At 37.8% G+C, this 19,898-nt stretch overlaps 1 protein-coding gene across 7 annotated transcripts in view; it reads left to right on the top strand.

Moving 5' to 3' along the window:
* The window catches only part of CDK14 (cyclin dependent kinase 14), a 599,181-nt gene that overhangs the window by 125,177 nt on the left and 454,106 nt on the right, over window positions 1-19,898 (top strand). The window contains exon 1 of one of the 7 annotated variants that reach the window (XM_027071857.2): window positions 12,324-12,479. The exons of 5 other annotated variants lie outside the window; for them this stretch is intronic. The gene's annotated coding sequence lies outside the window, so the exon portion shown is untranslated. Of the gene's footprint in view, window positions 1-12,323; window positions 12,480-12,833; window positions 12,929-19,898 lie in introns of those variants that run through there. One more of the 7 variants, XM_053218474.1, reaches the window with a different exon arrangement.

The raw sequence follows: 19,898 nt of genomic DNA, 5'->3' as shown, positions 1-19,898 counted from the left end.
ACTTGTGCTTATATCTAGCACTAATTACTTTTTGTTACTGTTTATATTTTTGATTTAATTTCATGCTAATTGCAATGATAGCACAGTAATGAAGTTTGCCTATAAATTATCTTACCTACTATTAAGATGAATCTTCTTTGTTCTATTACTTTATGCTACTTGCACGTAGAAGTAAAATACTTTGATAAATGAGAGAAAGAGAAGGAAGGTGGTGAGTTCTTCTGACTGAGGTTTAGCACATGTGGGTAGACTCTGCTTCTAGATATCATCATAGATTTTAATTTTAATAAGAGAGCAAATTATTTGTGTATGTTTTGAAAGCTGATGCCTCAGAATTTTATTCCTTCTTTGATCAGATAGAACATTTTGTTTAGTGCAGTCTCAGAATACAGAGTCTTGCTTCCTGATTGGCATCAATTATCTAAAAACACCCCCAATTCTTTTGGAAATGTGTGCCTGCCAATTTAGAGCTGTTTATTTGAAAAGTTGCTTGGTTGCTCCTTGCAAAATTGATTCTTGATGAGTTTTTGTTTTCTAATTTTCTCTTGTCCAGAGTTTCCGGTGGCAGCCAGGTATGAATACGTTATGTGGCTGATTTTCCTGTTGGAAAATGTAAAGTTTACCTCTTCTAGCATTTGATATTCACTAAATTTCCCTTGCGTGTCCTGATGGTGGTAAAATCTCTTGCTATCATTCTAATCTGTTCGTTAAACCTTGTCTTTGAAGTTTCATTATTTAACCATGGGTTGTCAGTTTTAGGTTGACTCTTAAGCTGCAGCTTTGTAGTTATAATGGAGAAACATGATAGAAAAGGAAGAAAGTCTGGAGGGGGAGGGGAGTGGGGAATGGGGAGTAAGGAGGAGGAATGAGAGTGAGCTAAGCTTTCTCATTAAAACTCATAGAGAACTATATATAGCTCCTTCTACCTTTAGCCAAAGGAAATATCAAGAAAGGCTGTAGGGTAGTACATATTGCTGTTAAAAAAGTAGTTGAATTTAATGGATGATACAAAAGCACAGTGCAATAGCAATTGCAATAGAAATAGAAATATAGATACTGGAGAAGAATCAATAGGAATTGATGGACATAAAGAGTGACTGAGAAAATGAACATGACAGCCCACAGCTGCTACAGTAGGAATTGCCCAGGCTGATCTGAACCAAGAGAACCCAGACCAGTACCAGACCTCATGCAGAAGTATGAGCCCCAGGAGTGTCTGAGGTGCCTAAAGGCTTAGTGTCTGAACTCTCCTCAATGCATTATGCTTATCACTGGGTTATAAAAGCCTTTGTTTTACTGAACGCTGTTCTAAGCAGTTTATATACCATTTAGCCTCACAACAACCCTCTAAGGTATTGAATTATTATTATTATTATTATTATTATTATTATTATTATTATTCCCATAAGTTAGGTATCTTGCTCAAGTTCTGTACCCAGTTGGGGTTCCTTGAAGTCAGGTGGTCTTCCTAAGGCTGTAGTTACTATGTGCCCATAGAAGGAACTGGTTGTGTTGGGGTCCTTCAGGAAGTATGAGTTTTATGTGAACTTTTATATGAATTGAAGCTTCTTTGAATGGTTAGAAGAAACAGTGACTATATAGGGAATCAGGTGCTGCCGTGGAGGATGGATAAAATCAATTTAATCAGTCTGGCCCTTTGTGTTGTGATCAGTAAACCATCAACTTCCCTAAATAAGAATCAAAACTGGGAAGAAGAATGAGAGCTAAGGATGGTCTCCAAGTTGCCCAAGACTAGCTGCTGTAACAATTCTCAAAACTCAATTTTCTGTAAGGAATATAGAAAAAGAGTTTGGTTGTCTGCCTTGTGGGTGACTAGGAAAAAACACATCTTTGAACCAGATGGGCAGGCAGTGTACTTGGAGTCCCTGGAGTCCATCCAAATACTCTTCCGCCAAAGGGGAGAAAAGAACCATTGTTCATGAGGGTTCAAATCATGGAAATTATTCAGCTCTTCTAGGCTGTACTTCTTTGATATTACAGAGGTTCTTTGTTAAATTATCAAATTACATCCAGACAGAGATAACAATTCTGTGCTGAGAGTGATCATAGCTAGTTTTTACGTATACGTTTTTCCCCTGGACATCTTACCTATTGAATTCTTTGTGACTTTGGTATTCAGAACTTGATTACCTAAAGTGAAAATCTGACAGTTTTGCTTTATCTGTGAGGCTTCCCTCATTCTGAGTTCCTGTAGTATTTTCTTTTATGTCTTCGATAGCAATTATTTCTTGTATTATACTTAATGTGTATACGTGTCTGTGAGAATAGCGATTGTGTCTCATTCATCTTTATACCACCTATAGTGCTTAACACAAAGCTCAATAAATGGTTGGTAAATGAATAGAACATGAAAAAAATCATTTGGTAATGAAATGCAGAAAGCATAGTTTATGTCTTCTTGACACTTTCTTTACATACTCCACAAGTCCCTAGTGTACTTTTGTGACTTTTTCTAAAATTCCCTTGTTGTTACTTGTTTAATTTTTAATAACTCTCTTTCCTTCATGTCCAGAAAGCCTTTAAAGCCTAGGGTTGGTGTAACGAACTGATTTCCTTTCTGTAATTCCAGTGACATTTCTTTGCTACATATTGGTAATGATATTTACCAGCAGTTTATAAATGGTATGTGCAAGGCCAAATCAGTTTAGTATCATTTATGTATTGTGCCTAAAATTAAATACATGCTGTCACGGCAACTTGTATGCCTAGTTAAACCAATTGGTCTAAGTATTTAGGCTTTCTACAGGTGCAGATACCTGATTAGTGGGTAATACTCAATATCTTATGGCAGTTATACAACTTCTCCTGTAAATTATAAGAACAAATTTAAAAATTGAATATATGTGATAATTTAGTACAAGTTTATAGAATTATTAGTTTGTGCAATAGGTATGTGAAGTAGCTTTGTAAAAGCAGTTGGCTGCTATTAAACCTGTCCTTTCCTACCATCATATGAGTCATCAACCTTAAATCTCCTTTTCCTGGAGTTTAAAGCAGCATGTCTATTAAGTTTCTTAGCTCTTGCTCCAGCGTTAGTGCTTCACAGTAACTCCCCATCCTTTTGTATTTCCACGTGCACAAGTACTCTTCCTTACGAGCAACTGAAAATCAAGTGGAAGTGGTTGGAGGGAAAAATAGGATTTATGGGGAGGATAGTGTGGCAGGATAGAAGCAAGGGCTGAACAGTCACATTTTAGAAAGGTAGGGGCGCCTGAGTGGCTAAGTCACTTAAGTATCTGACTCTTTATCTCAGCTCAGGTCTTAATCTCAGGGTCATGAGTTCGAGCTCTGCATTGGGCTCTGCACTGGGCATGAAGGGAGGGAGGGGAGGGTGGGTGATGGGTATTGAGGAGGGCACCTGTTGGGATGAGCACTGGGTGTTGTATGGAAACCAATTTGACAATAAATTTCATTAAAAAAATAAAAATAAATAAATAAAAAATAGACAAATAAAAGGAAAAGAAAGAGTCAGGTGGTGGCAGGGACTTCAGTGGTGGGGACCAGGGCTTCCATGTTATCAGTGTTGTCTCTTGCCCTTATTCTCTACTTTTACTACTTGGTAGTTTCAGGATTTCAGTCCATCTTCTCTAGGGCTTGAGACACTGACACTGACTAGTAGCTTCTAAGATGTTGCTTTCTCTGCTTTGCCACCATCAGGAGTAGAGTGGTAGTGTCCAATCACTCTGGTTGGAAGAGTCCCAGGGAACAATGGGCTTAGATTGGGTCCCTGGTCTGGTCCTGGATAGGGCACAGGCCGCCCTAGACTGTAGCAGATGGTGTCTGTCGGGTTGGGGGGGGCACTCCAGGAACCAGCTTTTTTAAATAATCATTCAAGTAATGCATTCCACAAGGAGTAGCTGAAAGGATTCAAACAGTACTTGAATGCTGCTGTTCTTGGTGTTTTACTGGATCCGAAAAGAATGTAGGAGTCAAAGCATTTCACAACTGTTAATATCCCTGTATCTTGTACATTTTTTCCTTGAACCTTATCCTCTGTTACACTAGTGAGATTGGACCAGTTATATGATCATATGACAGTGCTTCCTTAGACAAATGATTACTTTGGTTTGCTTTCAGTTCTTTGAAGGTGATGTGCATGTGGTTTCAAATGGAGAGGGAGGCAAACCGTAAGAGACTGTTAAGTACAGAGAGCAAACTGAGGGTTGATGGGGGTGGGGAGTTGGGGGGTGGGAAAATGGGTGATGGGCATTAAGGAGGGCACTTGTTGGGAGGAGCACTGGATATTGTATGTTAAGTGATGAATCATGGGTATCTACTTCCGAAGCCACTGTACTATACAGTATATAGTATATACACTGTATATATACTATATATACTGTATATATAAAATAGTATATATGTAAAAGTATATACTATATAGTATATATATAGTATATATATAAAAGTATATACTATACTATATAGTATATATACAGTGTATATACTGTAGGTTACCTAACTTGACAATAAATTATATGTTTAAAAAATGTTTAAAATAAATAAATAAATTTTAAAGCTGAAAAAGAAAACCACAGAATGATCTAAATTATACCAGCATTAGCTTGAAAAGGCAAATAACAAGACATTGGCCAAAGGCAACTTAATTAAATTACATAGGAGCACATATGTTAATTTCAGTCTTGAGTTTCTTCAGTTGGTTATCTTTTCCTTATCATGCTTATTGCTGAATGTACAGCATTGTTATCCATTCTTTTCTATGGCCCTGCTTCCTATTTTATTTTTTAGGGGTATAGAGTGAGACAAAGGAAGAAAATTATTTAATAAATCCTTCTTATTTTGATATTTACAGTATATACTAGATCAGTGGCAAGGAATTTCTAGATTAAAAAATGTCAAAGATGATTTAAAATTATTTCTGTGTGTCTTTTTGGCAAGCTCAGTTAAAAAGTTTTCTTCCTTTGGGATTTTCCTGATTTTCTGTAAGTAGAATTTTAGAAAGCTGGTCTAAAGTTCCTAAAAGCAATAAAGCTGACATAACCCTGAACTAGAAAACTTTTTCTTCCCTTTTCATAGTTAACATAAAAAACTTAAGTCCTTTTTTTTTTTTTTTTTTTAAAGAGAGACTTCGCTCCTTAAGCAGCTTTTTTGATGGTCCTGGATTTGTAGCCTCTTCATACTGGCATCCTGACATCAGGAAGAGAGAAAATCCTCACATCTTTTCTCAATGCTTTTTGCCTTTCTTCTTGCTTCTACCTGAGGATTTTGTGTCTGCCACTGAAATCTTATAATTTAATTCACATTTGTAAGATCATATTAGTGCTACATATCTAGAACTCTCTGATACTGTTCTTCCATTAATATGGTCATAGTAAGATCACTTTTACACCTGGGTATTCTGCTCCTTTTCAAATACTTGGGGCATGGTAGCACATCAAAACTCTGATTGATTTTGCAAGGGCGAGAGTAGGAAAAACTACACTAGGCCATGTGAATACCTAAGCATTTTATATGTTACTTGAATAAATAATAAATACATAAGTGTATGTAGGCATGTATATAGAAATCATATTTTTTATATGTGTAGGTATATATAGAAACCATATTGTTTTAATGCAGATGCAAATCTTATGTGCCAAGGATTAAAAGTTTAACTGAGAAGCAAAGACTGAGTTGTAGGCAAGTTGTTATCCAGGGTAATTGAGGATATACAACCAGAAAATACAACATACAGGAAGAAGAAAAATTGTTCCCTAAGAAGGAGTAGACTGAACCCTTGGTTACAAGCAGAACTATGATCAGACATCAGATTAAAAAAAAAAACTTTTTTTAATGTTTATTTATTTTTAGAGAGAGAGAGAGAGAGAGAAAGAAAGAGAGAGTGTGTGTGTGTGTGTGTGTGTGTGTGTGTGTGTGTGAGCAGGGGATGGGCAGAGAGAGGGAGACAGAATCTGAAGCAGGCTCCAGGCTCTGAGGTGTCGGCACAGAGCCCGACGCGGGGCTCAAATCCCAGAACTGTGAGATCATGACCTGAGCTGAAGTCGAACACTCAACCAACTGAGCCACCCTAGTGTCCCAGACATCAGATTTTTAAAATAGAGGCAAAAATAAGGCTTGCCTTTTTATTATTGTAATCTGTATCTACCTGTTTCTGTTATTAGACTCATGATAGTCAGCCTTCCGTGCTGCTTTTTAACACACATAATCTAAAGTTTCCCTGCTATAGGTCTATCTTTGGGCTTTTAATTTCCGACCTAGATGATGTTCATAACTGAACTTTTTTTCACCTAGACGTATTTTCTGCAGTTCATAGTGACCAGCATAGGATTTATCTCTAGCCAAGAAACAAATATGGAATATCTGTTGTCTACAAAAACCAGTGTCAGCACTCTAGGGAAGGCACAGATGAGGATATGTCCTGTGAGTGTGTGTGTGTGTGTGTGTGTGTGTGTGTGTGTGTGTATGTGTTAGGGTTATTTCATATTTATTTTTGCTCTGGATGTGTGGATTTCGAATGGTCTGCCCTCAATTTTATTTTCCCCATAAGCTCTCATATTTTTAGGGTGCAATTTAACAGGATGCAACATTTTTCAGGAACAGATTTATTGTGTTGTGGTAGAATTACCTGTATTTACAAGTAAAATTAGTTCATTTTTTCCCTCCTCCAGAATCACTTAAAGTTGTGTAAATATTAGGAAGAAATTCCTAAAGTTTCCATGAAATGCCATGAATGATGTATGGATATTTTAGATATTTAGAAAGTCTTTTATTTTATATATATATATTTTTTCAACGTTTATTTATTTTTGGGACAGAGAGAGACAGAGCATGAACGGGGGAGGGGCAGAGAGAGAGGGAGACACAGAATCGGAAACAGGCTCCAGGCTCTGAGCCATCAGCCCAGAGCCCGACGCGGGGCTCGAACTCATGGACCGCGAGATCGTGACCTGGCTGAAGTCGGACGCTTAACCGACTGCGCCACCCAGGCGCCCCTTTTATTTTATATTTTTAATGTTTATTTATTTTTGAGACAGACAGAGCCAGAGCAGGGGAGGGGCAGAAAGAGAGAGGGAGACACAGAATCCAAAGCAGGTTCTAGGCTCTGAGCTGTCAGCACAGAGTCCGATGTGGGGGTCGAACTCATGAACTGCGAGATTGTGACCTGAGCCGGTCAGTCATTTAACCGACTGAGCCACCCAGGTACCCCTAAAAAGTGTTTTAAATAAATAACATTTCTTTTAATATATGGAAGTCTAAGCAATGTCTGGCATTAGTAGAGAAGAATGAAGTCATGAAATATTCAGAGTTTATTACAAAAATAAGGTTTGGGTTTACTAAAAACCTCATGAACATTTAAAAATCAATCATAACATGAACTTCCACTGTAAAAATTTACAATAGAAAGAAATTGCTAGGGTTACATGGAACTATAATAATTTGAAATTCAACCTCTTTTTTGGGAAATCTCTGTCTTTTCTCAATCACTTTTCATAATAAATTATTTTCTCTTCCTTTAGACTTAAAATTTTATTGAAATTAATTCATAAGGTAAACTTATTTTATTAGATTTATATGCATAAAGTAGACTTTTCTCTTTCCCCTTTCCTAATATTTAAAAAGTTTCCTTATTTAATGTTTCTTTTTCCTTTTTTGGTTAAAAATAAGGCTTTTTAAAAATCCCTTTCTTCAGTTACTTCTTTTGTCCATGTTCTTTTTTTGGGTTGGGAGACAATCTGTCTTTAAGACTATACTTATGTGAAGGTCAGGCATCTGACAGCCTGTCCTATCTGAGATGGCTCCAGGTAGGTTGATACGAAACAAGAGCTTCTACCCAGGTGAGATGTACCACAGAGCCTATTGTGTACAGCCTGTGGTTGGTGGGTGACTGGACTAGTACTTTTCAACTCAGGAGAAAATTCCTAGTCCTGCTTTTTAGCTGCCTATTGATTAAAACCTCTATTCATAGTGTTCTGGTAAGCCTGTTTAACTAGTTGCCCAAGTGTAGGGATAGTTGAGGAACTGTGGCAAAACTGAGAAGAGTGTGGTGGTGTTAGCAAGAGGTGGCGCATTCAGAACCTTAAGAAGGAGAGCCTGATGGCAAAGAGGGAGTGAACCATAAAAATGAAGCAGAGGAATGCACAGATGTCAGGTCTTGAGAGTAAAGCCAAGGTCCCTGTAGACTCTCTGTTAAACCCTGATGGCTGTCAGTAATGTTCATAATTGACCCAATCATCAGTTGAAGATTGGACTGGGTTTGTTATATTTCATTTGAAAAGTCAGGGAAGTGCAAAACATTTTTTAATTTTAAAAAATCACATATAAAGGCAGATAGTTCGAGGGATCAATTTTTGTTTTCCTGCAGAAATGACCTAAACAGAGGTCAGATTCTAGCTTTCCGCCCCCCCCATCAGTTTTTGTTTTTATTTTTTCCTGTATATCTACTGGCATGATGTTTTCACGAAAGACTTTTCTAGATAGACCCTTTATTTTAACCTCTATTACTGTTCTTCCACAGTGTGGTTTCACATACATTTCAATGTCCTATAATAAAGATATTCTTAATAGTAGTGGATTGTGAATCCTGTATGACATGAACATAATGATTAATTACCTGCAGCTTTGCCTTCTAGCCTCTATTTTCACTTCTGCTGTAGAGCAATATACATATGTGAAACTGTATTTTACCCACAAATTCTTCCCATACATTCCTCAAGGCCCCCCATCCGTTTCCACTCTACGAGAGCTCACAGAATTTGTCTGAACCACTGTCATCAGCAGCAGCTCTTCCTAATATTTATTCAACAGGTACTGAGTGCTCTCCTAGGGGCTAGGGATGTGCAGAGAAGAAATGAGTACAAGTCCATGCTCTGGAGCCATTTATATGCTAGTGGGGGCAGAAGACAAATAAATAAATGAGACAGTGGAACAAAAACAGTGCAAGGTGATGGTGAGGGAGGAGCAATGACAGAAGGGGGAAGCCAGGGAAGGCCTCTGAGGAGATTACTGAAAACCAACTGAGTAATGAGAGGGAGTCGGCCAGGATTATCTGAGGAAGAACATTCTAGGTAGTGAGAGCAGCACAGATTCCTGAGGAATCACCTTCAAGGAAAAGAAAAAATTATCCATTGTGGCTGAAACATAGAGTGGTGAGCGCTGAGGGTACCCTGCCCAGATCTGTTTGGTCAGTGGGTACCCAGGTGAAACAGAAGCCCTTCCTGTCCAGGCCTCAGTCAGTGATGACCAGTCCAGAGTCACACAAGGCCAGCCGTCTTGCTTCAGGTGGGACTAACGTTGGCTGTGGTTGTTTCCTCTGACACTACACTTCCTTGCTTTCTCCCATCCTGCCTGTCCGACTCCTCACTCCTTTTCTCTGAGCTTGTCTTCAGTAAATTAGGTGAACAATAATCCTGGCTCAGTTCTATTTCTAGGAGACCCTAACCAAAGACACATAACTGAACTTTTGACCATTTTTTTCTTGGCTCCATACCCTTATGTAGTTGCCCACTACACATGTCCACTTGGATGTTCCAAAGGTACCTAAAACTCAACATGTAAAAATTGAAATCATGATAATTTTTCCTCCTCCTCAAGCTTTTGTTCTTCCTGTATCCATTTCTTTAGTTTATGTTTCCACCTTTCACCTAATTGTACTAAGAATTCAGGGCCATGCTGGATATTCCTTTTCCATTAGACCTCCTGTCCAGTCATGCAACAAGTAATGCATAGTGAATGTCTCTCACCTCCTTTGTCTTTCCACCTCCATTTTTATTGCTTTGGTTCAGGACCTTGACTGGACTATTGTCTTAGTCTTCCGAGTAGCCTCCCCCGTACCCCTCTAGACCGTTCAATACTATTACCCTGTTGTAAAATGAAAAATCCCATCTAGCTGCTATTCTGTTTATAGTCCTTTAGCGCCTTCCTGTTGGATTAAATGGCAACTTCCTGTAAGATAAGATCCCTAACTTCTCAGCATGGCATACAGGTCTGTCATGCTGTGGTATTGCTCCATCTTTCCCTCAGCCTTCACAGCTGCCATCACTCTACTTACTGCTTGGTGGTTTCCTTGGACAGCTTCCAGTTTCAGGCCCTGATCCTTTTGTCCTGTCCTGCTGTTCCTTAGTGCCTGGACAGTGCCTAGAAGACTGAGCTTCATGCTGCCTCCTCAGTGAAGTCTTCTCTGAGCCACCCTTATTTGTACCCAGCTAAGTCCTCTCAAAACACACATTTCAGTATATTATAATCACTTGTTTTATTTTTAACCATTCACTGGGTTCCTTGAATGCAGAGAAAACATGGCTGTTCACATTGCTGTGTGTATCAGCATATGTTTATTGAGTGAATACATGAAAAAATAAAGGAGAAACTTAATTGTGTTAAGTTTGTTCGTTCTTATACAGGATAGCTTCATGAACATGAACATTATACATGCCCTTAGCTGCCAACTCTATAGGAAAAAAGCTATAGGCACTGCTTAGACCAAGTGACTGAAGATAACACTTCTAATATGGATATTTTTCAGGGAGTGATGGGGGAAGGGGATAGATTATCTAAGCCCTAAAATATGGAGTTGGTAAATTTATTAATTATTTTAAATATTTATTTAGTATTTTCTAGATGGCTAGCATTGTGTTATATGCCGTTGGGCAATAAAAAAAGGAGCAGTTGATAGAGTTTGTTCAAGGACCTTAAAATGGGGGGAAATGTGAACAAGAGTTTTGAGAAAGCATATGATTAGCTCTTAAATGATTTAAAGAAGAAGTGCTGTAGGTTCTGAAGAAGGAGAGTCTTTGTGGGCTGGAGGGTAGAGCAATCACAAACAAAACCTCAGATTCTTGAAATGTTTATTGGAATGAAGTCCCTTCTGCAGAAATGATGCTCATGTAACTCAGTGGTTTTCAGATAGCAAGGAGGTAGCTTTCTCTCTTGGCTTTGTTGAAAAAAGAGGTTCATAATAATTGTGTTTGAAGAACTTTTTGTGAGATTTTTGAATGAGCTTTTGTGTTGCAGAAAAAAAGTGAAGTTCAGTATGTTCACAGTGTTATTCAAAAGGATGAAGATGAAGATGGTTTGTAAATGGGGGGTGGGAAATGATTTCTTTAAATCAATTAGGGTGTGAGAGGAAAACGCTTTTCCCCGAGATCTCTGATTGTAAGTGCACCCAGTCTTGTGGACTGTGAGAATATCGTCTACTCACCATTGACACAGCAGTTTCCTCCTCTGTACTTTAATCTCTTAATTAAGTAAATATCTGTGAGGTCAGATTTCACACTTGACTTTTAAAATTTCTTGCCTAAAGTATATCTCAGTTGTATCTTTGTGTCTTACCTAATTTATACCCTTTTGTAATTCTATTTTCTGAGGCTAGGAAGTTCTTTCAACAAAGACGGATTGTAGATCAACCTCAATCCTGTAGGGGTCGCTATAAGAGTAGCATTCTGGCATTCTTCCTGGCCACCCAGCACCCAGCACTGTGTGGTATGACTTGACACAATTAACCTAAGGATTGTGAGATCTGGTTTGTGTTGGCATTTTACTTTTGAGAGTGGTATAAGCTCTAACCCTTCTAACCAAGAATTCTGTAGGCACATAACTATGTATTTTATCACTTTGGGTTTGTAAGTGCTACACCTGTGCATTTTTAACCTCATTTATTTGGTGCATGGTTATTTTAGATTTTTCATTATGCCCCATTTGCATATGACAAATATATACACATAGACACATTAAACTATTTTAGTGGCTTTTTCAGTACGAATGATGGTAGCCTTCATTGGCCTTCTCTAGGACCTCAGATTATTGTTTAATAGGATTGTCACTCAAGATACTTACTGGCTTCCTCCAATGCTTTTAAAAAATTGAATTGAGTATGATGAGGTACATCCCCTTGATTAAATGTTTTTCCTCCTATGCAATCACCGTTAGCTGTTTGGCTCCCATTCTGTATTTGTTTGAAGCATCCCTGCATTGCAAATCAATATCTTTCTGAAGAGACAGTGTGTTTTGAATTGCCTGGACAGCATATGCACGGTTACTTTGGCTGCAATGCTGCTGCAGAGCCTGGTTACTCTGCCTTCCTGGGAACTCCACAGGCAAGTCCATCGTGTTTGGAGAAAAAAAAAACACAACTAGGTTTTTTGGGAAAAATGAACTGTTAAAGCTATTGATACTGAAATGTTAGCATGTCCTTTGTATTCTTCTTAACTATTTTTGGTCTTATTCCACTGAGATTAGCTTCTCTTAGGTGATTTCTGTTTTGTGTGTGTGTGTGTGTGTGTGTGTGTGTGTGGTTTTTTTCTTTTCTTTTTTCTTTCTTTTTTTTTTTTTTTTTTGCTTTTGCTTCCCCCTTTCTTGGTTGTAGTACGGCCGTACCATTTCAGCTTGCTAGTGCAGAAAGATGTGAATTCAGTTGCTGTGTGAGCCTGGCCTGGTGCAAACACATTGCTAGAGACATGTTAAAGAGTTCCAGGTGAATCCAGCCTGAGAGAGACAACAGCAGAACGGTAAGACGGAGCATGCTTAAAATTAGAGCAGGGGTTTTAATTTGGAGCATCTCGGCGAGTCTGAATCCTGACTCACTCATTTACAACTTGAAAAGGATTCATTTTATGCATGTCATTTTACTCACCCCCTTCTATTTAACTGCCAGAAACATCACAGATTGATCAAGGGGGTATTTAAATTAGGGATCTGACAGGAGGTTACTCATGGAGAGTCTCTTGAGGCTCCCAAGGCTACTGCTTGTAGTTTGTAAACACCGGTAGCAGTGATAAGATGAGGGAAAGGTTTAGCGTCTGTGCTTCTTTGCCATAGCTGAGTGTTATTTCTTCTGAAACTCGTCTTATTTATTACAGCTTAAAGAGATCTTACAGATTGTTTTGCCTGGCTTTTCTTGGCTGAATGCCCTCTGATTCAAGCCAGTGAAGGACGGGAGACCACTTCTTTCATTTGGGTAAACTGATGTCCATGAATTTGTTGGATAGGATCTGAGTGGAATAAGCATCTCTAATATATTAGGGATAGGGGGTTTCCTCCTTGCTCATTCCACCCCCTTCCCTTCTGGAGCACAGAAATGTACCTGCTTTAAGTCTGTGCTGCCTGGCAGAGGTCAGTGTGCTGGTATTTTGCATCATTACACCTGTAGTGGTTATGCTTTCATGTACGGAAGCGATAATCCTTCATACAGTTCTGCTTGAAGTGCTGGCTTTAATAGTAGACCGCTGGCATTTTGGATGCTAATGCAGAACTCCTGCATGCATGAAGGACTAGGATAGCAGGCAGGCGACTCCAAAATGATGCTTACCTGCTTATGATGAAGATAACAGTTGAGAGACAGAAATGTAGACCTTGATATCTACAGGGGTTGAATTTCTATTTCCTTTGTTAATTGGCACACAGTATTGGGGGTGGGGGACAGTTGAAGTTGAAGAACATGTTTTTATAATATTGTTCAATGTGAGACTACTACCTTACAGGGTTCTGGTGAATTTATTAGGATCCATATCCTATATAGATGCTGAATGCTAAGGGGGTCAGCATTTGATTTTTTTGCTTTAAAAATATTCCACTTATGTATACTTTAACTCAGCAAATCATATAAAATGTAAATGATGTAGATAGTGAATATCAGTTGAGAAAATCATCAGTAACTTGCTGTAGCATGCTGGCCATAAGCCAGTTGTATATAATTTTGTGACATTAGTATTTTTAAGAAAGAACACCTGATTACTTGATAGACAAGTGAGAGAATTTTTTTTTTTTTTTTTTGGTAGGGGGCGGGCAACTAGGAGCCTTAAACATCCTTCTACGTTTACTCAACTATTGATTGTAAAGGTGGGGCGTTGCTTTCTGGAAGTGAATGTTTGGATTTCTTCCAAAGATAATTTAAGTTTTCTTGTATTTTAACTATTACTTTCTAAAAAGTCAATGTGGACTATAAGCTGTTCTTTTCCATACTTCAGTTGTTCTTTTCCTAAAAAAAACTTTTTTTCTGTTCAGATGATGTGCTCTGTGTTTGTTGTTATTGTTGTTTTTCTGAGAGTGATATGTTCTAGCTGTTTATATTTTTACCTTCACTTTGTATAAGCCATGAGGTTTGTTTTTTCACCCTATTACAGAAGAAATTGTATATTTGCAAAAAGTAAGTAATTTTTAAAAAGGGGAAGGGAGGGCTGTTAAATAACATTGATTTTACAATCATGTACTTTTTAATTCTTCATTCTGCAAACATTTATTAGCCATCTACTATGTATAAAACATTGTAAGACCTGCTGTGAGGAAGTACCAATGAAGTGATACTCTCCCTTCCCTGAGGGAGCTTAGATAGAGTGGCATTAGTATTTTTCTCTGGAATATGCTTTTTATTCTTTCTCATGAATAAGTAAATTTGATGCTTTTTAAATATTATATTTTCTCCTTAGGAGACTCCTTCTATTTTATTTTAATCACTTATTTATTAAACAAACATTTATGGAGAGTCTACTGTGTAACAGTATAGCTACTCTGGCACAGTGAATAAAAAATATCTAGTGCCTGTCCTCATGGAACTTACCATGTACTCCTTCTAAAAATATTTCAAGGAGAAATTTTAGAGCAGGTTTTTTTTTTCATTTTTGATTGTGGTATAAAATGTGCATAACACAAAACTTATCTTTTTAACCATTTTCAAGTGTACAATTCATTGGCAATAAGTACTTTCACAATGTTTTCCTACCATCACTGCTATCTATTTCCAGAACTTTTTCTATCATCCATACAGAAAAACTCTGTACCCATTAAATAGTAACTCCCTATTTTCTCTCCCTCCATCCCTGGTAATTTCTTGCCTATTTTCTGTGTCTATGAATTTGCCTATTCTACGTACCTCATCAAGTGGAATCATATAGTACTTATCCTTTTGTGTTTGGTTGATTTCACTTAGCATACTTTCAGGGTTTGTCTGTGTTGTAGCCTGTGCCAGAATTTCATTACTTTTTAATATATGCTTTTTTACATGGGAAACACCAGAATTCCCTACCCCTGATATGATTTCACTACAGCAAGTTTCCATTTGGGCACCATAGTAGGTACTTTAGATATAGTAAAACTAAAAGCCTATGGGGAGGAGCAAGGAATGAAGAATAGAAATGCACTGAGGGTATGATCTATGTAATACTGAGGGTATTACATTTGGATTCTTTACTTGGCCTGGTAATTGAGCATGGTAATTGGGCTACTTAGATTTTCATGTCAGTTCTTTGGTGATAGAGAACAACAGACAGCTGATATATTCAATGGAAGGCTGGACTGTGGCTTTTGCCATTATTAACATTCAGATTTCACCCACTCTGCTTCATTTCCCTTATTCTATCTGATCATGTTGAGATCCTCTTATAGAATTGGAAGACTCTTAGAATTGGAAGGTTCTTCGGCAAGTGTGTTGTCTAATTGGCTCATCACCATTCATTCAACCAATGGGAAAGTTAGACTTTACTCAGTTTCCTGATACCTACTGCAAGCCTTCTTTCAGTGGACACTCCATCTAAAAACATGTGTCTTCTGAGTTGGGCAGAGAGGGATAGGAGAGAGTGTAAACTTTTTGCCATATTAAGCAGTTTTCCATTGGATAGGGTAAACCTGGTTTTATCAATGTAGCATTCTCTTTCTTGGATTTCTCCCTGATATTGCTTATCTTAAATCCAGATGGGTTGTTTTTGTTTGTTTGTTTGTTTGTTTGTTTGTTGGATAAAGAATCCTTTTTAGAAAACAAGTTAAGGCTCCCAGAGCTATCCATTTATCTGCCATCAACTGATTTGATGATTCATAAATTAGATCAGTTAGCGGTTTATGTCCATGCCTTTAACATACTATTCAGGAAACACAAACGTATATGGGAGAGGAAGATTCAATATGGCAATGTCTAATGCCTAAGTTATTCCATCTTTCCCATCAGCCTGTCCTTTTTAATGATCTTAATGCTTTCACCCCCTAACTACCTTGCTGTTCAGCCTTGACTTTTGATGTGAGGCTGATTCAGAATCAGTGTAGTTAAAGGCATGTTAAGTTTGGGTGGTGGTGGTAGAAATAGTGAGAGATGAGGGGAGAATGGGTCAGAAAGCCTTAAACCACAGAGCACCTATTCTGCTCAGCTTTAAAAGTACATTCTTTTGCACTAGGAAAAGGGAGAAAGAGAAAAGTGTTACAGACCAGGTCTGTTCTTTGCTTATTTCTCTCAAAATGTAAATCCCAGGGAACATGTAAGGAAGACAACCCAGTGGTCAAGAGGTTGGGCTTTGTAGTCAGAGTCTTGGAATAAATCTCATTTCCAGTGCTTACTCTCTTCATGGTATTGGACATGCTACTTAATTCTTGTGTGCCTCAATTTACTCATCTGTAAAATTGGAATAGTAATCATACCTCATGGGTTGGTTGTAGAGATTTAGGAACTACTTATAAAGCATCTTTCATAGTAGCTGTCATATAATAAGAGCTCAATAATAACCCTCATCATTATCATTGTCATCTAGAAATCCTTAATTGCCATCTCTCTTTTCAATCAACTTGCATTTATCTTGCCCAAGATCCTTTTCCAGTTCGTTTGATTATTGAGCATATTTGGCAGTTCTTAGTGTTCTTATGTTTGAGTGGATAAAAAGAAGATTTATCCATTGATCATCTGGTAGGTTTTTTAGAAAGGTATATGTTCCATAAACTTCCTCTTCCACCTAACTGAGATAAGTTTGCCCCCGTGGCTTACTCCTCAGCTAAATGAGGTCTAGCTAGAATACAAAGAGGACAGTGGCATGTTTCTGGAAGCATTAGTGCTTATTTTTAGGTGGCAGCCAAGCAGCAGGATATGTGTATCCAACTGGTCTGTTCTATTCACCTTCACTCTCTCCGTTCGGAGTCACTATTGACTTTTATCAGTCATAGGAAAGATTTACAGAACCGGTTGTCATGAAATCAGTTACGACTTTATTATTAATGGATTGCTGTCAGATTTATTATTGCTGAAATTTTAGCTCTTTACAATAGATGGACCACTTGTTAAAGCTGCATTGAAAGATACTTCCATTTTCTCCCCAAAGGTTCATTGTTCCCTGTGTTTCTCTTCATAAGCTCTGTGTGGTTAGTGACCCATATATGATTCTCTGAAAATCTGAGGCGCTTCAAAAGTCAATCCTATATTGAGTGATGCCCTATATTTTTCTGAATTCTTTGGTCAGGTTTGCATCGCAATTTATTTTATTAGAATAAAAACATTAAACTTTTAAACTTTATAACATCACTCTTGACATGAGTCACTAAATTATTATTAAAGTATTAATAATCTAAATTTTATTAAAAAGATGGGTATCGTAGGTGAGGATATAGGAGTTGTACTTATTTATATAGCCATCTGTTTTAGAGTAAAAAGATAGTACACAATTTTATTTTTCCTTCAGGGAAGGAATTTAAAAATATTTATAATCTTTATTTTTAAATGCTGTTCATATGGTTACCAGGGGAAAGAAATTCAGGCCCTAATGGATCAGTCAGCACCTCCAGTAGTGTGTTTTTTCAGTTTCCATTTTTAATGTTATTATGCCTTGTGGATGCTTTATCTTACATGAGGGACAGAATAGCGAGCTACAGATATTTGAAAGGTATACGTATAAAGGAAGAACCAGCCTGGCTTAGTACAAAGACGCTATGGATGGTGCAATGAAACTCAGAAGAGAAACAAAACAGAATTCAGAAAATACCTGAGACTATCATGTGCACAATGAGACAAATGACAGTTTCTCTGTTCCTCATGATATGAAACAAACAAACAAATCCAAAAAACCCTCAAACAGTGAGCATATGTATATAGGTGGAAAGCATCCTGGACCATGTTAATCATTTCAGACAACTGTGAATCTGAGTTCAGCCTGATCTGTTTTCTGATTATTAGTACTTCTGCCATGGTAGATATTTTTAAATTGCTGTAGGTAATATTACTCCTTCTTGCCAGGTTATCTCATAACTCTGCATGATGTGGGGTCCTTCGAAAACACATTCTGGTCTCCCTTTCTGAGGTTTAGGACCCAGGACAAGCCAGAATAAGAAGAAAAGCTATATCTAAACCTGTACATTCTATGAGAGAGGGGGAAAAAGGTCCCTATTTTCAGACCAGACTTTTTCTTTTCTAGAATAAGAGCTGTAAGGGAATAGTGTCTTGATGAAGACACTAATTAACCATGCGTTGTGAGCCACTTTGTGTAGCTTGATTCTTCTGTTTTGTCGAGAACGTGTATTCTAATTCCTCACTGCAGCTGTGGGAATTTTGTAGGTTGGAATAGGCTTTTGCTTTGTGGAATCTCAACAAAGCCACTCCCTTACTGCGTTATGGGGATTCTCATATCATGTGCCCCCTTTCTGAGCCCTCTGGCTATAAATGGGAGAGGGTAGATATTAGGTAATATTGATATCAATTCTAATATTTCACCTCCCAATGTATTCATTTGGCCATATGATATGAATGCTATGTTTTTTTCCATGATAGAATTTTAACCAGCTTATAATTATGAATGTCAAATGACAGTCAGAAAATTCACATATCCAGCGTGCCTGGGTGGCTCAGTTGGTTAAGCTTCTGACTTTTGATTTCAGCTCAGGTCATGATCTCATCATTCATGAGATCAAATCCTGTATCAGTCTCTGTGCTGACATCGTGGAGCCTGCTTGGGATTCTCTCTCCCCTCCCCGTTCATGCTCCCTCTCAAAATAAATAAATAGACATTAAAAAAAAAAAAAAGAAAATTCACATACCTTTTTTTTTTCCTCCTCTTGACCCTTTTGGAATATTTAGTATGTTTTTAGTGGAAACAGTAACACCCAAACTTCTGCAGAATTGCTGTGCCCTTCTGCTTGTGAATAGGAGTTCATGTCCCTTGTCCAATCTGGGGTAGGACGTGTTTAGTATTTCATATAGGCAAAGGGCTGGTCTTTTTTTTCCTCCCAGGGGAGGACCTTTAGGCTATGTGGTACTCTTTGCAAACGTTAGGTTCCTTTAAAAATTTTGTTTCTGTTTTTTAAAGCTACCAAATAAACTCTGGTAAATAAAGAGCAAAGTAATATTCTGGGTTCAAATCTCCTTAGAATAATTTTGTGGCAATGTTTTTTCATAGATATGGTAGCCAGTGGCAAAACAGTGCTTCTGTATTAGAAATACGTAAATTCACAAATTTCTACACAGGAGGTAATGTTAAGTATGCTGTTGTGACCCATGTATATTCTTTATTCTATGCTTATTGCTTACGATCCCATTGCTTTAAAAAGATTTTTTTTACATTTATTTATTTTTGAGAGACAGAGAGAGGCAGAGCACAAGTGGAGGAGGGGCAGAGAGAGAATGAGACACAGAATCTGAAGCAGGCTCCAGACTCTGAGCTGTCAGCACAGAGCCTGATGCAAGGCTCAAACTCACAAACCGTGAGATCATGACCTGAGCCGAAGTCAGACGCTTAATTGACTGAGCCACCCACGTGCCCCTGATCCCATTACTTTAAAAAAATTTATAAATAAGTTGGGTATACCTTATTGGACAATTTTATTTTAGAGTTCAAATTTATATTAAAGGATTAGCTGAAATTGCCACGATCTTTTGCGGGAAGTTTGAGTAAAAATCTTACACAAGGAATATTGAAATGATTATCACTTGTGGTACCGAGAGTTTGAAACAAATTTAGCCTCTAAAACTCCTGACCTCTCGCACAATCTCGATCTCTTATTTGGCCATACCAGCAGAATCTACCATTATATGGTTTAGAGCACTGCACCTCAAACTTTTTACATACACACCAATTCCCTGGGGATTTTGTTAAAACACAGGTTCTGACTCAGTAGGACTTAAGGGGGGTGGGCTGAGATCCCAGGCATTGCCAGTGCTGCTGGTCCACTGCAGAATATTAGACAATATT

This window comes from Acinonyx jubatus, chromosome A2 (genome assembly GCF_027475565.1).
Source record: "Acinonyx jubatus isolate Ajub_Pintada_27869175 chromosome A2, VMU_Ajub_asm_v1.0, whole genome shotgun sequence".
Taxonomy (NCBI): domain Eukaryota; kingdom Metazoa; phylum Chordata; class Mammalia; order Carnivora; family Felidae; genus Acinonyx; species Acinonyx jubatus.
This window is presented reverse-complemented; position numbering and strand designations above follow the sequence as displayed.